The 15,755-nt window shown below is 45.3% G+C and overlaps 1 long non-coding RNA gene across 1 annotated transcript; it reads left to right on the top strand.

Annotated features, from left to right (window-relative positions):
* The first annotated feature begins 347 nt into the window (after nucleotides 1–347).
* On the top strand, nucleotides 348–10,558 carry LOC132331483 (uncharacterized). Its single transcript, XR_009487602.1, has 5 exons — nucleotides 348–409; nucleotides 2,063–3,102; nucleotides 7,720–7,870; nucleotides 8,324–8,417; nucleotides 9,403–10,558. It is a non-coding gene; the product is annotated as an uncharacterized LOC132331483 (long non-coding RNA).
* The last annotated feature ends 5,197 nt before the right edge of the window (nucleotides 10,559–15,755 follow it).

Raw genomic sequence — 15,755 nt, 5'->3', positions numbered from 1 at the left:
GTTTTCCCTTCAATTATTTACACAGCCAGTTGTTGATTCCTCTTTGCCTGGTGACCCCGATGAAATGTTTCCCTCACTCCGCTCTCCTCCTGCCCAAGGCTTCCTTCTGCTGCCCTTGGCTTTTCCCTGGGAATGCTCTCCAAGTGGGAATCAAATGCTTTCCTGGAATGCTGAATGGGCAGCCCAGAAAGGAAAGTGTTGCCTGGGTAACTCAGCGAGATAACCCCAACCTGCTGGTTGGAGTGAGGGTGCTGCCTGCCTGCCCAGGCACGGAGCAGCCCTGGCACCAAGAGCGAGCTCCTCTTCCAGGGCCAGGCACACCACACCTCTGAAACTGCCCAAGAAATTCTCTTTTTCTGACTGACCCGTCCAACAGGAATGCCCTGGGTTCCTGGAGATGTTCAAGCAGGTAAGATCAATAAAAGTTAGCTTTCTGCAGGTGCTGAAGTGGTGATACGTGTAAAAGTCTGATTGTGCTGGTGATATCGACCTGATGGTTTTAGATCACCAATTTGTATCAAGTTAACACAAAAAAAAAAAAAAAAAAGATTTTATATAAAGAACATAAAATTATGTCAACAAACTGATTTATCAAGAATCAGAAAAATGTTATAACAGAGAAATTTCTTTCAAGTATCCTTTAGCAACGTTTAGAAAATGTCAGCTCAGAAACTCAGCCAGTAATTGCAGATTTCAAAGCCAGACTGTTCATCCAGTCTGGTCTTAACAAAGTCAGTGGCTGGGAATCCTGTGTGAATGCTGACCCTGGGCACAGGAACAGAATTTCTGCTCCCACAGTGCCAGGATTTCATGGTCTGAGCATCTCAGTTATTTCTGTATAAAAGGAGGAGGGATAATATTTTTTCCTTTCTTCCTACTCTTTGTCTGTCTGCTCTGCTCAATTAGAGCACAAACCCTCTGGAGCAAACTCTGTTTTCCTGACTTTCTGTGGTGCCCAGAATGGGGCCTCTGGTGGCCTGCAGCAGTGAGAATAATTGGGATTGTTTCTGTCATTAATCAGACCTCAGGATGAGCTGGATTCTGACCAGTTCCTACAAATTTCATGGACATGCAGGGAAGAATCCAATGGGGCAAAAAAAGATGTCAGAGACGCAGGGGTGAGACCCATGCCCACCCTGTATTTACCCGATTCAAAGACAAAATTACTGGTCAAAATTAGATAAAGTTGGAAAAAAGATTCCTTTCTTGCAGAGCTGGGGACACGCTGCTGAATTTCTTGTCAGAAGCACATTTTTATGGGCAGGTTGTAAAGATCTGAAAAATAGTGTTTATAATGGAAAGGCCGACACCGTGTAAAATATGTCGTTCCTCTGAAATAGCACAGAGATAATTTTTCATGGGCTTTATGAGGAATGCATTTGCCATAAAAGATCTGAAGCCCATTAGGCTGTGATGGGGACCAATACCTTTCATTTTATAGACAGAGGAAAAAATGGTGAGTAGAAAGGCCCCAAATTCCAATCTTGTTTGATTTAGATATTAATTTCTTTATTCTTAGCAGACAGAGAAATGATTCGCTCAAGTGACCTGATGAATCTCTTAATACCCTGTCCTCGCCCACCCCGTAATAAACTCAGTTCTTAGCACATAAAGTTTTAATGAAACCTGGGTGGAATGACTACTTTGTTAAATTTCACATAATGGCCTATCAGTTCAGCATTTGGAACCACGGAATGCCTGTGCATGGGGCTGGAATTCTCTAATTGCCATCATTCCCCTCTGCTGTGCTGGCACGGTGAAATTTGCCAGCAGAATTTCTAAGAGAAGGTTTTGGAGCCTTCAGCAACCATTGGGGAAAGAACAGACATTTCTATACAGAAAGAACTTATAATGGTCAGCCTCTGTAGTGACCTAAAAGAGAAAAGAGAAATGTGAAGGAAAAGGAGGATAAGGAGTAACCTTTCTGTGAAGAAGCTGAAAGGAGAAATGTAAACCACAGAAGTTTTGACTATATGGCATTTCCAACTGAATATGCCTGGGCAGAGGGGATAGGGGACTTTTCCCACACTGGATTTAATCTCTTTATCCCCTCTTTTTTCAGCACAGAGCCCAGGAGCTGAAGTGAGGAAGGGGCTGTGCCTGTGGTGTGGGAGTCACAGATCAATAGGGCACAATTTACAGCTCCATTGTGACCTTCCCCTAAAACCCGGGTCCCATCACCACTGTTGGAGTTTAAAAGCCATCTGGGAACTTCAGCAGGGACTAACAAGGCCCACAACCACTCTGGGCTGCTGCAATCCCACCCTGGAGCCCTGCCAGCACCTGCACTTCGTCTGGGTGAGCAAACGGAAATCAAACGCCTGTTGAAGGGAATAATTCACTGGGCTGATTCTCAGAACATACAGCTTTAATGTTTTAAGAAAAATTTAATATAAAAACAGACACAAACCTGGCCTGTTGGCTCCCACCAAGAGAAGAATCTCTTGTTCTCATTCTCAGCTGCAAACCTGAAGAAGGAAGCCTGGAAGATGTTCCTGAAATGGCCAAGCACGTTCAAATGAGGCAAGAGCGCCCAACAGAGCGAAGAGGTGCCCATAAAGAACCTTCCTGAACATTACACAAAACCTGAGCCTCTTTAAGTATTTTCTTTTCATCCAACAGATACACTAATAAGGCCTTTAACGAGCCACTAATGAAGCAGGAGATGTTTTAGGCAACAAAAATACGAACTTCAAGTGGGCAAAACTGTGCAAGGAACTGAAAGCGAAGCGGCCGGAGCGAGCAGCCCAGAGATTCGGCTGGATGATCACGTATCTTGCTACAGGTATCACCAGCCTCTCTTTAGGCACCTTGTGGAAAGCCAGCTCACTGACACCAGCTGGATCAGCCCAGGAATTTGTTTGATGTGCCTAAGAAGTTGGTAACAATAGCTCCTGAGGTGGCAGCAGCGTTGCGAGGTGACAGCGTTCCCTTGGAGACAGCGAATCCATCGATCGGGATCCCGGCAGGTTCCCCCTCTCCAGAGGCCCTGGAACTCCCTCCCTGGGCAGGGCCAGAGATGGGAAGATAAGCCCTGCCTGTAGACAAATAGCCCCGTGCAAGATGTGAGGATTTGATGCAGCAGCCAGACATGTCTGAAAGGTAGGAGGGTGCAAGGAGACACGAACCTGTAGTCATTGCTTGACATGCTTTGACAACAAAGATAGAGTTACAGGATTGAGTGTCTTTTTAAAATGTACCAGCCTGTATTGCTGAAGGAGATTGCTGTGCAGGGAAAACAGGAGTTCAAACAGAGCTGTTTTTCTTGGTGTCAGTGCCTGATTGCTGCAAGGAAAAGCTTTCCCAACAAAAATGTTGAGTTTGTTGTGAAAATGTGTGGATTGAGATGTGGGCTTTGTGTTGGTGAAAACTGGATCCACGAGGAAAATGTTAGTTAATATGCTAAGAGTGTATCATTATGGAGATAGGACCTAATTAAGTTAATTATGTCTTGAGGGGGGGCAATTTTATGAAGCATAAAGCAAGATAATTGATGCTACAGCTATCAGCAAGGATGCTTTGTAGCCATAACTTACAGGTGTGTTTGTCACTAAATTATGCTCAGAAGAACTGCTTCAAAATGTTGCATAATGTCTCCTAAAACTCCTATAAAAATAATTGAGAGGTAATAGAGCATGCAAACACTATGTCCATATCTTCTACTCTCCTAAGTTCAGAGAGTTCTCATAATAAATGTTTGCATACAAGCAGAGCTGCTCTGGAGCAGTAAATTGTGTGCATTTGAAATGAAGCACAGCCTGGATTCTGAGTTTGCCATCTCTTAAATACTTTCACAAGCTGTGCTGGTAAGTTATCCCTGCAGCTCATTTATGGCTTTGGCATTTGCCATTGACTGGGATAACATAAATAACTGGGTGTTTGGAACCTGTGAGTGTTCACTTAGGTGTGCAGGTGGTTTGGGCAGGTCCAGAGCCTCTCTTAGAGCCTGCAAGATCAGCAGCTCTCACCCAGTGATACAAACCCTTTGCTCTGGGAGGATTTATTGCTCTTTTCTTAGTTTCTGCAGTTTAGATTTTTTTTTCTATTCCTTTAAGATGGTCTTGAAACACATTTGATTTGGTTCCTTCCTTTAGAATGGTGCACATTTTTCACTTCCACAGCATCAGGACTGAATGATCTGAGAGCACTTTGCTGCTAAAGAAGACCCTGACCAGAGCTCACTGAGCTCAACCACGGGAGCAGGGCCCTTCCCATCAGATGTGGGCTGTGATTTGGTGGGATGCAGCAAGCACCACGGGAATCCTGACTCTGGATAGGTGAAGGGTTATAAATAACCTACTACTTGCTCCCAAACCTTTTATCCAGGGCAGGTCAGATTTAAGGGGAAAGCAGCTGTGGCTCAGTGCAAGCGAAGCCTGCTGGAGGATGCTGATTCCTGAAGAGCAGCTGGGATAAGAAGCTGGCCCAGACCCCAAAACTGCTCAAAAGGCTGGGACAAAAAGCCTTTCAAATCCCAAATGCAAGAGTTTGCCCATCACCCCCTTTATCCTCCCTCATCTCTGGCTGAGCTCCCCATTTTCTGTGCAGCAGAGCTGAACCTGTGCTGCAGCCTCAGATGTTTGTTTGTCGAGGCTGCTGTTTCATCAGGAGAAAGGATCTGACTGACACTCATGTTTTAACAGCCAAATAGCTAAAGTATACACAGGAGGCACTTTTCACTCTGTTTCTCACTCAATATCTTTCACTGGTGCAGTTTCAGAGGCAGCTCAGCTTCAGCTCTTCAAAGTCTTTTCGTGGTCTTTTAACGTGTCCTACCCTGAAAGGCAGCTGGACCCAGAGGTGCTTGCACTGCAGCCAGGAGACCTGGAGCACCCTGGGCTCTCTGGAAACCTGGGCAAGGTGTCAGTGAGAGCAGAACATTTCCCAGCCCCCCAGCTGACACTGACATCCTGATGAGCTGGGGCTTTGATCAGGGAGCTCAGCAGGGCAGGGTTTTCCAGGGTGCAGCCTGATACCTCCTCAGCTGTGCTCTGAAAAAGGCAGGAGCTGCTCTGTTCTCATTCCTGACAGTTTGCAAAACACTTCAGGCACTGAATTCCTCACTGGGACTTCCACTGAGGAGAAGAATGTAAAAAGCAAGGGGTTAGCCATGAGTGCTTCCAGCTGCCCCCCAGCCTGTGCTCCCTCTTGTCAGCTCACAAGGTGCCTGCAAAGAACTGCCTGGTACAATTTTGTGGGGTTTTGTTTATTACTGAGATGAAAAATAATTTTGTACCCGGATTTGGTGTCAGCAGCAAAGCTGTAGCCTGGAATGAAGGCCAGCCTCAGAAACTAGGAGCTGGTCACACACAAGATTTTTTCCCCCCATTACCTTTTGAAGTTTCCTTCCCAAACCTATATTACAGAATTCTTAAAATATAGTCAAGTACCTCTGCTTAAAAGGCATCATAAATACTCCCCCACAGCCCCAAAAAGAGGGAGAATGGAGGAATGCAATTGCCACAGAGGGTTTCCATTAGTGAAATTAATTCTTCTCTCATAAGAATTTAGGTCCATGATTTATGATAACCACCAATTTCTCACTGCAGGCGAAGTGAGAGGAAATGACTCAGCCTGGACAGACATCATGAATCTAATTTTTTTCCCCTTAATGCTTGACATAATCTAGTGTGCTGCTCCCAGAGGTGTCATTGGAGATTCATATCCAGCCGAAGGGCCTCACAATCAGGGCAGGAAATTTTGTTCCTTTCATGTATTGTGAGATCTGTAATTGCTTGGAATTGCATCCTGCCTCCTTCATTGCCACTCCTTTTGCATCAATTCTGCAGCAAAACAGGGGGGTAAACAAAGCAGGGGAGAGAAAAGCTGTGTGGCACTTGGTCCTCCAGAAAAATCTCCTGTGACATGATGTGGGGGTCCAGCTGGTGCTTATCAAACCCAGGCAGTTCTGAGAGGGAAGATGTTTCTTTCTGTCACTCCTTCCCGTGGAAATCTCACTACCCACCTGACTGGGGAAGTGGTACCCATCACATATTTATTTTTTCTGGAACTTTATGTTTTACTTGCCATCACCAATAAAGAGTTTTGTGAGTGGGTTTCCTGCCAGCAGATCAGAACAGATATCATGTTAAATGGCTCAGCTCAAATGTTTTATCCCACATTGCCAGGGACTGGGAGAGCATATTCCTGTCTCAGCAGAGGAGGTAGGATCTAGCTGAGAGGAAGGTAGGTTTTGAAAAGTCTTGCAGTTATAAATAGTCATTTGAATACATCCTAAAAGATCACTTCCAAACTGAGCAAAAGAGCAGATCTTTTTCTCAAACACAAAAGAATTTCTACAAATTTCTTTGCTCTGATCTCATTTAACGTACAAGGAGGTAAAAGCAGAACAAACAGCAAGATAGAGCTAAACAAGAATTCCCAGCACCTTTTTTTTATTTTCTGGGGGTTTTACCATTTACCCAATGTAAATCCTCTTTTCACAGGGCTGCTGTGAGTGACCTCCTGCTGCTCTCCAGCACACACACCCCCCAAGGGGCTGCTTGCCTCCAGGTGACCTCAAAGAGCCTCTCAGTAAATAGCAGCTATTTTCCAAAATGCTGAGCTCACTCAGCTTCCTGGGAGTCACCTACAGTTCACTGGGGCTGCTGTGACCCCCTTAGACCCCAACATAAAGCAGAGGGGAGGAGAGCAGCTTGTCAGGGCTGCTCCTGCACTGAGGTCACCAGGACACCTCTCTCCACCAGGGCTGGCCAAAAATCTGTCATTGTGCATTTTGACCAATGCTCTGTTCAGCCTGGCTGCTACTCCCACTATGAGACCATCCTTGCCTCCCTCCCCAAACCCATTTCAAAGCTGCATTTTTATTCTGGTTTATTTCTTTATTTCTGCTCCTGACTCCAGTGGTTTTATGATGCTGAGGCTCCCTGGCAAGAGCTCCCCAAGCCTGTAGAATAAACATCAAATTACAGAGCTGGATGCACACCCTGACTAAATTAAATCATTGTTTTCAAGTGTTCTGTGGTAAATTCCTAAATTGCAGCTGCCAGCTTGCACATCCTTCAATCCCTCTGAAGCACAATTGGAGAAATTGCCCCATTTGGGGTGTATAAAATGTGACTTTTAGGTGTTCTTAGCCAAGGGACTAAGGGAGCACATGAACACACAGCTTCAAGCTGAAGGTTGGACTTGGTAACCTTGGAGAGATTTCCCATAATGATTCTATGATTTGAAGACTCTATTGAGCAAAGTTCAGCTTTTCTCCAGCTCTCTGATGTTCCAGGATCTCCAGATCCTAGAACATATCTGAGAGACTAAAACAAAAGCACTAATATTAGTAAAATAGTGAGTTATACCACATGTACAATGGAATGAACTAAACAGCTGAGGTATCTTTTCATCCAGCCCAGATCCACAGCAGCAGGGCTCTCCTGGGTAGAAGGGAACAACCACACCATGCTGTTGGACAAGTTCAGCTCTCCATTCTCTCCAAAACTCAGTTTTGCTAACAAACTGCCAGGAAATTCCTCTCTCTGGGTTTGGACACACCTGTGACAGGCTCCTGTGTGTAAGGAGATGCAGCTCAGGTGAGGGGGCTGCTCGTGCTTTGGCCTCAGGCTGTGGCTGCTGCCTGCTGGCAAGTGCTACCCCCAGCTATTCTGTGTGTTCTGTCACTATTTTCTGTAACTATAAAACAAACCCAACAAAATTTGCATTTCTCTGGACAGAATCTAGGCTGGCTCAACCTCTCCTCTCTAGTTCCTCAGGTCTGACTACAAGCAATCAGAAGTTCTTGAACTCCTACTCCTCCTGCTGCTCCATCCTGAGGGATGCCCACCAGATTCTGCCAGTTTTACCCCAAAACAGAGGAACCCTGGGGCAGAACTGGGACCCCAGGCTCCCTTTCCCAGTAAGTGTTGGGTTTCCCAGTCTGGTTGCAGGTTTGTAGAAGAGAGACATTGACACAGAGGAGCTAAGGCAGAAATCTCCTCCTCAGCTTGGAAGAGGATTTTGTTCACCTCCTTTTCTCCTCCAAAACTGGGGTGGAGCACAAATAAGGTTCTGTTCTTTGGGGTCAGCTGTGGCAGGGGATTTGCCTCAGCCTTTGAGCACCAAACTGCAGCTCTGGGCAGGGGGATAATGAGCCCTGAGGAGGCTCCCTCCAATATCTGAGCCAATTTATTGGAGTTAACCAGGATGAGCTGTGAATTCCCACAGCATTCGCCAGCTCCTGCACATGGCTCTGACTGGGGGATTTCTGCTGTAATAAGGCCAGAAATAAGAGAAAATGCAGTGCCAAAGCCTCAAGAGCTTCTACTGATTCTTTTATATCTTCATTTTGCCCTTTTTTTTTTTTTTTAAGCTTCCTTCTGACTCCTTCAAGTACCTTGGCTGGTGTGACATAGAGGAGCACGGTGTGAGAGGGAATCAGCTCCTCTGCCCCCGAGTGAGGGAAGGTAAAGATCAAAAAGGCACCTGGACATTTCAGCCCTAACTCCACTGAGTCAAAGAGAGCATCCTTAAAAGTGATGAGCTGAAATCCTGGAGTTTGCCATTCTTCTGGAAAGAGGGGAAGATCCCAGCTCGCAGTGCCCACGCTTGCTTTTATTTTTTAATCATTAGGGAATTATCCTTTGTCATTTCCAAAATGAAAAACAACTGCCTGAACTGCAAACTGAAAATTTTTAGTATTAATGTGCTGCTGATTACTTCTCTCAGAAGCTGATTAACATTTGGCTGTTCAGAATGCAGCAGCCACGTGCCAAACAGCCAAGCAAGAGGGGAGCCCAGCCCTGCAAACAGTGGCACATTTCTGGTGTTTTAAGACTAAATTGGCTCAATTGCAATCTACAGACACTCTCAAGAACAGATGGGTTTTAAAATCCAGTATTTGCATGTTTGGGAGTAAACAGTGGAAATTTTCCAGCCAGTCCTTGCTTTAGTCAGGAATTTGAAGATGCCCACAGCTCTACACTTTTCATTTAGACTTTAAGTCTTAGTGTGTGTGTCTGTCTCAATACAAATGAGGTGTGGAGAGGGGCTGGTGGTTCTTGGCACTGCTCTGGAAGCTGCAAACATTTTCCTTTCTCAGGACAATCAAAAGCTAACTCACAGTATGGCAAGGAATGAGAAGGATTTTAGAGCTCAGCTTCTTATGAACAGCCCTTCAGAAAGAGTTTTCATTCTGATCTGTAGCAGAGCTGTCATTTACCAACCATGCACAAAGACTGCAGATTGCTGGCTGAATTATGGGCCTGGGAATGGTAGAAAAATCTTCCCATTAATTTAAATCTCAGAAGCCTGGAAAGTCACACACCTGTAATATTCTATATATTTCTTCATTACAGAATCTTCCCAGCAATATAGATATATTCTTCCAGCAAGGGACTAAATGCCAGTTCTGTATCACATCCTCAACTGTAAATCTTTTTCTCTGACCAGGGCCCTCAGAAGAAGAGCTGTTTTTCAGAAAAGAAGAATATACTCTGAAAAGAAGAAAACAAGTAACTGACACAGAGAAATGGGAAAAGAGGCTGCAAGAGAACTGGGAAAACTGTGCTGTAAAACTTTCTCATTAACACTTTGGACTGTAGCTGTAAAGAAGCCAAATAATCATGTGCTGGCAGCTCACTGCATTTAATAGATTTAAACCTGTGATAAGGAAGGTGTCCCTGGCTATGGCAGGGGGTGGAATTGGATGAATTTTGAATTCCCTGCCAACCCAGCCCATTCTGTGAGGATTCCATGAATATTTAAACCTGGCTGCTGCACAGAACTTTGGTGCCAGCTGAGTTTAGAGGCCAAACCAAAAAGCCACAACCACCCAGTCTTGCTCCCTCCCCACACCTGGTAACCCCAGTCACAGAGGAAGGAGGAGATGGACACCAAATTCTTCCTTGAGAGATGGTTTCTTTCTTCCTTTCAAAGAATTAGGGAGTCCATCACTCTGATTCTGAGGTGGATTTGGCACTTGGTATCAACAATTGTTACAAGAGCAGCAGCATAAAATGTGTTCTCCTTTTAACTGCCTCTGACTGATTCAATATTTAATGATATAGCTATTACAAAGCAAAAAAAAAAAAAAAAAAAAGTGATTTCTCTTATTTTTTTCCCTTCCCAGGAGCTGAACCTTTCCTTCCAGGACCTGGGTGATCTTTACCAGGTGGAAAACCTCAAAAGAATCCTGCACAGGTTGATTCGGGTGGAAAAGCTTTGGTTGGTGGACAATTCTCTGACAGACCTCAGTGCCATAAGGTTGCCAAGGTAGACAAAATGTCCTGCTTCTATTTTTATGTAATCTGTTCCTATTTTTGTGAAACAGCCCAGAAATCAAAATTTTCCTGAAGTGACAGCTGGAGCAGGCTCTTGAGAGCTGCCAGATCTGCTCCTGGGGGCTGCTGCAGTGAGAACCCATCAGCTCATTGCTGAAAATACCCAGTGAGGAGATCACATCCCATCCCCTTCATTCCTGGGGAATAGTTAATGAGTCCAGCCACCCTCAGGGAGACCTGTGCCAAAAGGGGAAGGTGTTGCACACAGAAGGAATCTCTGTGAAGAGATGGGGGAGCACAACCCAAGCAGAGAGGCCAAGCACGACCATGACAACTGTAAATTTATTTTACCATCCAGCTGTTGCTACTCTGCTGCTGTGTGTTTAGGTGTATGGAGAGTTGTAGTATGGAGAACAGAAATAATGATGCATCTGCTGTACAATATAAAGGAATAAGGGAATATAAAGTGCAGGGGTGTGATCTGGCAGTCCATGACTAGGCAAAACCAGCACAAAATGTAAAAGCAGTGTGTAAAACCCATCCCTGCTGTAGGGGTTCTGTCCCAGATGTGACAGTGATGCCATACACTTTGTACTTTACAGATGCAGGGAGCTAAATGTAAATAAAAACCACTTTACATCCTTCAGACAGCTGCCAAAGATCCCTCAGATTCAGCACTTATCTCTTGCTGAAAACAACATCACGAGCCTGAGGGGGATTTCAGACTTCAGGCACACTCCACTGGAATCCCTCGTCCTCCAGAGGAATCCCTGTGAGTTCCAGGAAAGATACAGACAGCTGTAAGTCTGACCCTCTCGTGGCTAACAAAAGTGATAAGCACAAAAAAAATGTTTGTCAGAGTTTCAAAGGAATGGGATCTCAAACCCAACGAGCTTTCTAAAGAAGGTTTTTCTTTCCCTGTAGTTTGACTGCTCTGAAATGCTCCAGGAACGTGGGTTAGTGAGCTATTATGGGATAAAAGCCCCCAAATATTCAGAAACAGCCTATGATGCTTCTTAATGGCATGACTGGCAGTTCTGGAACTGAACTAAGCCCATGGATCAAGTTTAGAGACAGTGAGCAGGGCAGATAAATTAGATTCCCTTTTATTAATAGAAATTACCTATTAGTCAAACTCTCTTCAGCCTCCTTGCATCCTTGGTGGGTTCTGCCTAAATTGCTTTACGTGTCAGAGCTGGAATCAGGGGGATGTCCTGAAAGATGGGATCAAAAGCAGCAGAAAATTAAGGTCCCTTCATTTGATTTTTCTGGATTCCCCTGCCCCTGTGGCAGGGCTGTGGGAGCTGCTCTGCCCTAAGCAGCCTTTGGGATGGGCTGGAGATTTAACAGAGCAGCCTCAGACGCTGGAAGTGGAAATTCTAATCCAAGGCATTACAGTCCAAGAAATTCAGGAGAAAATAATCTATTCCAAGCCTCACTCTTAGAAAATCTGCATGGCTCCATGTTTTACCCCACTACAAACACAGCCAGGTGTTGATAGTTTGAAGATAAACCTTGCAGAGTGTGTCTGGAATGGGACACACCTCCTCCCACTGCTTCCTGAGAGGGGGAAGAAAAGAAAGCAGGAATTTAAAATAGATGTTTAATGGAAACCTTCCTGAGTTTCCTGTATATTTCCCTTTAGCCTTGTGGGCATCCCTTTGGCAGCGTGGTGCTGATAAAGGCAGGGAGGCAGATATCAGCATGGAAGGGAAAAGTACATTTCAAATGATGGATTTCACCTTTTATTATTTGCATATCTACAAGTCCAGGAGAACAAAAGTAGAAAACCACCTTTTAACAATTCCTAATTGTGTTTCTGCTCTCAATCTGCCAGTTCTTAAATTAAATTAAATATTAATTAAATATTGGGCAATTAAATATTGGTGCAATTTGGTATAACTCTGGTATTGTGTTCATTGGCAGTGCTGGAAGACAGATTCTTGATGTGCTTTATTGGGTCTGAGGATATAAAGGTGGTGCAATGAAGTGAAATCTGAGAGTTTTAATTAGCTCTTTATCAGATAAATTCCGCAGCAAATGACAAATCAAGATTTCCAACAACCCAAATCTATTTTAGATATGCTTGTGTCCATTTTTTATCAGTGTCTGTTTTGTTCTCAACATTTCCCAAGATTATTTTTCTCAATTTCTGTTTTTTTTTCTTTTGTCTCTCTTTAAGTGTGTTCTCCAATTTGCCAAACCTGAAAATACTGGATGGCATCCCAAAACTGCCAGAGGACTGCTCCCCCCCTGAGGTCAGGTTTTTTTACAGAATGTGTACTATACTCTAGCACAGTATTTTTGTAGGATCTCAACTGTGCTACAACCACCTTGCTTAAAAGAGACTGCAAATCCTGCTTATGGAAGTTCTATTTTATTTTTGTTTTGTTTTTACTCGTCAAAGAGACATTGAAACAGAAATAAAACATTTTTGAGTGCAGTTGTGATACCAAGTAAGTATGGGTATGTAAATAAGACATAATGTTACACTGACTATCATGAGTTTATTAAATTTATTATTAAAATTAATTGTTATTATTTATTAATAGCATTTTTAACATTTATTATTAAAAATAGTGTGTGAATTTCTCACCTAGGAACTCTGTGTAAACAACAACTCACAATTATTGACTCCCACTGCCTTTAATTAGAAGATATCTGAGCTCAGACCCCAAGCTCATTGTGGGAAATGACACAGGGATGAACACCCAAAGAAAAGGAAAACAAATCCCACCCGTGAATGAAAAGCCCCACCAATGTCCAAGTGCTCTTTAATGAGCTTTGCACACAGGAAAAGCTGAGCCACCCCAACCATTTTGACCCTAATAATTCAAGAAGATCTTGCTTTGGGGTTTGGTGTGGCCAGAGAGCACTGGGGAGGGAAATCACAAAAAGGAAAGGAGTTTTTTGTCTTGCTGCTGGCATTGTTTGGGGATGTCCTGTTGCTTAATAGAGGCTCCTGAAAGCAAAGCCACAGGAGGGAGAGACCTGACAGGGATTTGGGTTTCTGGATGCAATTATCTCTGAGAGGTCTCTGTCCTTGCCTTTGATTGATTTGCTGTCCAAGCTTTGGGGATTTTTTCCCAACCAGAGCACAAATAGCTGCGCCACCAACAGTGCAGGGGAAGGACAGAGCCCTGGAAATGAAGCCAATTAAGAGAATTGCCTCGTTCCAGAGGCAGGCAATAAATTCTCTGCCCTGTGCTGGCTGCAGGGGCAGCTCAGGTGGGTCCAGCTGGGAAGGAGAGCTCAGCCCTGCAGGGCTCTGCAGTGCCAGGACTTGGCAGCAGAGAGGTCACAGCAGCTGTTCAACATCTGCACTGCACCCAGGCAAGAGAAATCAGCAGCTTGCAGAGTTCCCAGGCTCTCCCTTAGGGCTGTCCTTGCCCCTCCCACAGCTCAGCAGCCAAGACAGGGGATCAAAATATTGCATGAAGGAATTCAGGAGATTTTAAATGTGTTACAGGATCTGGCTCAGAGGATTTTCTACAGCTGGGACAGGAAGAGGCTGTGGAGCACTGCAAAGAGGTGTCAGCTCGGTGGTCACCCTCAGGAAATATTCTTGAAACTTGGAGAAGCAGAGCAGGGCTCACAGGGCTGGATCAGCAGATCCAGGCAGTGGGATGCAGCACTGGGAGCAGAGCAGGCAGTGCAAACCCCTCCATAAACACAGCCCAGGTCAGGAGGGAAAGTCAAAAGCACCCAGCAAAGAGCTTCTTTACAGGTTCAGAGAGAGGTGGTGTGGTTTGCACAGAAACAGCAGCACAGCCAGGGCTTTGGGACAGGGAAACAGAACACTGTGTGTGCTCAGGGCAAACTGGTGCAGAGAGCAGCAGTGTTTGCTGTGCAGGGATAAGAACAACATGACAACATGAAAACCTCCTGTGGGCTGAGGATGGTGGTCTGCATCAGGTCTAGAAATGAATCCAGACACCCTAAAGCACATTATCATTATAAAGAACCCCTGCTGTGTCTGGGAGTGGAAGGTAGAGCACAAAGGATTGAATAGATTCATTTTCAGCTGAGGATCTGTGTGAGAAAACGCTGTGCTCTTGGAAATGAGGCAGGGAGCTAGAGCAGAGGGAAAAGAGAGCCACAAGGACCTGCCTGACTGGCCACCTGAGTCTTGGTGACCACCTGAGCCTCAGTGACACCTCACTGACCACCCTTAGTGACACCTCACTGACCACCTGAGCCTTGGTGACACCTCACTGACTCCCTGGCCCTTAGTGACCACCTCACTGACCACCTGAGCCCTAGTGACATCTCACTGACCACCTAAGCCTTGGTGACACCTCATTGACCCCCTGGCCCTTAGTGACCACCTCACTGACCACCTGAGCCCTAGTGACAGCTCACTGACCACCTAAGCCTTGGTGACCACCTGAGCCTCAGTGACACCTCACTGACCACCCTTGGTGACATCTCACTGACCACCTAAGCCTTGGTGACACCTCACTGACCACTGCACCCTTAGTGACACCTCACTGACCACCTGGCCCTCAGTGACATCTCACTGACCACCTGAGCCTTGGTGACCACCTGAGCCTCAGTGACACCTCACTGACCACCTGGCCCTCAGTGACACCTCACTGACCACCTGAGCCTTGGTGACACCTCACTGACCACTGCACCCTCGGTGACACCTTACTGACCACTGCACCCTTGGTGACACCTTATTGAGCCTTCCCTGGCCAAGGCAGGAGCAGAGAGCAGCTGGCACTGCAGTGAGGCTGTGGCTGGGGACAGGACAAAGTGCTTGTTGTGTCCCATGCCACAAAGACAAAAATATCCCAAGTTTCTACTGTGACAGTATCACACTCAAGCAGTCTGAACCAAAAATCTCACAGAGTGCCCAATTATTGGATTTGGTGCCTGATACTTGTCAGTTGGAACGTGCCAGAATAAATCCAGGGTGAAATTCTCTGCAGATGTAATCCCATTTATTCCAGCTGGGTTTACTTACACCACTGATGCCTGACAGTTACTGAAGAGGCCATAATTCAATGGTTCTTAACTCTGCCTTTGATTCTGGGTGTTCAAATGCTGTTTTAGTGCCATGCCTGGGTGTCTGAAGCAGTTTTGGTGCTGGATGCAGCACTGGGGAGCTCGGGAGGGAGCAGCTTACAGGAGGAATTGTGCCCAAGTTTGGATGTCTGTCTGAGCCCTGGGAGCTGTCACTGCATTAAGATTGGCTGGGGTGAAATAACAGGACCTGAACTATCCAACAATGAGAACTGGAGAGAGCAGAGCAGCCACAAAACCCTGGCCAATGAGCTGAAGTGCAGCTGCCAGAAGTTCAAATGAATTAGGGGAAAAAAAAAAAAAAACCAAACGTGTTTTACTCAGTGGAATGAGCTACAGCCAAAAGAAACAATGATTTCACAGAGAAACACTGAACTTTTGGACAATAATAACCAGCTGCAATTTGCCACTCTTTCTTCCTTAAGCCATTCTGGGACTCTTGGTTGTTGAGTTTTTGCTGAAAGTTGTACCCAGCATGCCTGAAAGAGCCCACCT

The sequence above is a fragment of the Haemorhous mexicanus genome, chromosome 10, assembly GCF_027477595.1.
Source record: "Haemorhous mexicanus isolate bHaeMex1 chromosome 10, bHaeMex1.pri, whole genome shotgun sequence".
In the NCBI taxonomy this organism is placed as follows: Eukaryota; Metazoa; Chordata; class Aves; order Passeriformes; family Fringillidae; genus Haemorhous; species Haemorhous mexicanus.
Note: the sequence above shows the minus strand (reverse complement) of the source record. Positions and strands in the feature narration are given on the sequence as shown.